The sequence below is a fragment of the Mastomys coucha genome, unplaced genomic scaffold (assembly GCF_008632895.1).
Source record: "Mastomys coucha isolate ucsf_1 unplaced genomic scaffold, UCSF_Mcou_1 pScaffold12, whole genome shotgun sequence".
Taxonomy (NCBI): domain Eukaryota; kingdom Metazoa; phylum Chordata; class Mammalia; order Rodentia; family Muridae; genus Mastomys; species Mastomys coucha.
In genome coordinates, this window is record NW_022196894.1 from 35,630,392 (window position 1) to 35,633,299 (window position 2,908).

Consider the following 2,908-nt stretch of genomic DNA (forward strand, 5'->3'; position numbering starts at 1 on the left):
CTCCTTTCCTTTGCCCTCCTCTCCTTTGTCAGCTTGCCTGCCGGAACCGGAAGTCCCGCCTATCCTTTCTACAATTGGCCCATGGCTTCTTTACTAATAGACCAAGAGCCAATTGGGGAACAGAGCCTCAGCATCAGACCCAACATGTTTATATATTTAAGACCCAAGTCACTCTAGCTCAACAAGCTAACTTATTTTATGGAGGTAATCAATTTGAACTGAAATAGAGTGTTAATTCAATATGGCCAGTGTCCTTCCAAAAAACGGGAAATTTGGAGAGACCCAATTGTAAAGACCGTGTGACTATACACTCCTCCCGTACAAGCCTTACAAGCCTCAGAGAAGCCAGCCCGGTGGGCACCTTCATTTCTGACTTCTGGCCACGAGAGCTGAGGCACAAAGGCCTGCAGTTTAAGACACCCAATTTGTGACACTTGATCATGGCAACCCTGGGAAAATTAAGAGACACTACGATCAGGGTTTAACTTTTATTTTATTTTAATTTATTTATTATATGTGAGTACACTATAGCTGTCTTCAGACACACCAGAAGAAGGCGTCAGATCTCATTACGGGTGGTTGTGAGCCACCATGTGGTTGCTGGGATTTGAACTCATGACCTTCTGAAGAGCGGTGCTCTTCCCCGCTGAGCCATCTCACCAGCCCAGGGTTTAACTTTTAAAGAGGAAAAAGAGAAAACCAGAGGACCTAACAGTGACTTTTCAGGAAGACATTAACAAACTGGATAAGCTGGTATTGGTTACCAGGAGAAAGTTGGCTCAAACTGAAAATTTCAGGAAGCAGCTGCACTCTCCAGAGATAGAGAACAAAAGAGAGAAGCCAGGGTTATCTGGATCCAGGGGGTCGGGAAGGGAAGCCCCGCTAAATGGAGCCCAGCCTCCGGGCAGTGTGTCTCCAGGGGGACACTGGGAGCTTCTGCGGAAAGCACAGAAACCAGAAGCAAGGGTCATCTCCAGAAGCTTTCCCTGGATGCCCTGACAGGAGCAGAGTATGAAGGACTTCCTACAGCCTTCCAGTATCCGCTTCACATCAGCAGTCAGGGCATCACGGTGAGCCAGCTGGGTCCACACAGATGAGACCGGTACTGATGGTTCCCTTTTCATAAAGGCTTCAGTAGGTATATCCTCAAGGGGACCCCAGTTAGCATCCTTTGTTGGGCCTCATTGCCAGCAGCCCTGCTAACTAGTAAGTGAAACAACATCTTTGTGAAGACACTTCATCAATACCCCTTCGGAGTGCCTTTCTTTCATTTCAACTAAAATATTGTGGAGAAAACTAAGCATGCTCGGAGGCATTCGAGCCTGCCATCTTTATAACAAGCTTAAGCAAGCTGAACAAACCCCAAAGTATTCCTGTCGACTATGGACATGTTCCTGTCTGTGACCTTGAGCTAGTTGGCATGGTTCAAAATATGGCTGGGTATGTACAGAAGCCCAGTGAAGTCCCCAAGTTTCCTTTGTTCGCAGAGGATATTGCTTTGAAAATCATTCCTATTGTTGCTTATCTACTATAAAAAAATAAATCTCTTTTTCTCTTTTTTCTTTTCACTTCTTCAGGATCTCACTATGTATTCCTGGCTGGCCTAGAATTAACAAAGCTCCGTCTACCTCTGCCTACAGAGTGCTGGGATTACGGACATACACCACCATGTCTGGCGCTATGATGATCTTTTAGTTTTGTTTTTAGTTTTGTTTGTTTTCATTCTGTGCTCACCAAGATGTGAACTCCTTTGGTGATCGTCCTAGAATTTAACAAAGTTCACTCGTACCATAAGGTTCAGGTTTTTTTGTTTTGGTTTGGTTTGGTTGTTTTGGTTTTGGTTTGTTTTATTTTATATGTACGAGCGTTTTGCCTGCACGTGTGTCTGTGCACCACGTGCATGCCTGGTCCCTGCAGAGGCCAGAACAGACTCTTAGATCCTCTGGAACTGTAGTTTCAAATGGTTATGTGCCATGGTGAAGGTGCTAAGAACCAAATACAGATCCGCATCAAGAACAAGCGCTGTAAACTGCTGAGCCATCCTCCAAACCTATTTTTTTATTTAATTTTTGAGATGTTAATTACGACATCTCTCCCCTCCTTTTCCTCCTGCCAAGCCTTCCCATATACCCTTCCCACTCTCCAAATCCACGACCTCTTTTCACCAATTGTTGTTGCATACATGTATGTATGTATGTATGTATGTATGTATGTATATATGTATGTATTGTGTATATACATATATATCCCTAAATATAATCTGTTGAGTCTGTGTCACATTACTTGTGTGTGTGTTTTCAGAGCTGACCATTTGCCACTGGACCACCAGCTGGTGTACTCTTCCTTGGGGAAGACCACCTCTCTCAGACACAGCTCTCCTCCGTTCTTTGTGTAGGGTTGAGGACTCATGGGCTTTTCCCTGTCCACTTTGACACACTCATTGCTGTCATCCTTGCTCAGCTCTCGTTTGGGCAGTCGTGTTAATGAGCCTTGATGGGTATGGCTTCTAATATTACTAGGAGACACCACTTCACAGTAAACTCTCTGGTCATCTGGCTCTTAGGATCTTTCTGTCTACATTAAAAACAAACAAACAAAAAAAAAACAACAAAAACAACAAAAACAAAAAACCCTAACATACTTCTTCTTTACATTACTCTTTTAAAAAAAAAAAAAAAACCTTTAGTAACAAAATTGTCTCTATATACCCATTTTCTTTCAACCTCAGCCATCCCCTCAGCCCCAACCTGCCATGACTTCACTGGTCCCCCTTTAATGACCTTATTCACTGTCTGGTCCACGTAGCTCCCTCCATCCTCCTCTCTAGTCCTCCCCTCCATCCTAGCATGATCTGTGTAGTCCCTCCATCTTATCTCTAGCCCTCCCCTCCATCCTAGCATGGTCTGTG

General features: G+C 44.2%; 1 long non-coding RNA gene across 1 annotated transcript in view; it reads left to right on the forward strand.

The window, feature by feature from the left end:
- The window catches only part of LOC116086404, a 2,893-nt gene extending 1,099 nt beyond the window's left edge, over window positions 1-1,794 (forward strand). Inside the window, exon 2 of the long non-coding RNA XR_004116908.1 lies at window positions 1,578-1,794. This is a non-coding gene — a long non-coding RNA (uncharacterized LOC116086404). The remainder of the gene's footprint in view (window positions 1-1,577) is intronic.
- The last annotated feature ends 1,114 nt before the right edge of the window (window positions 1,795-2,908 follow it).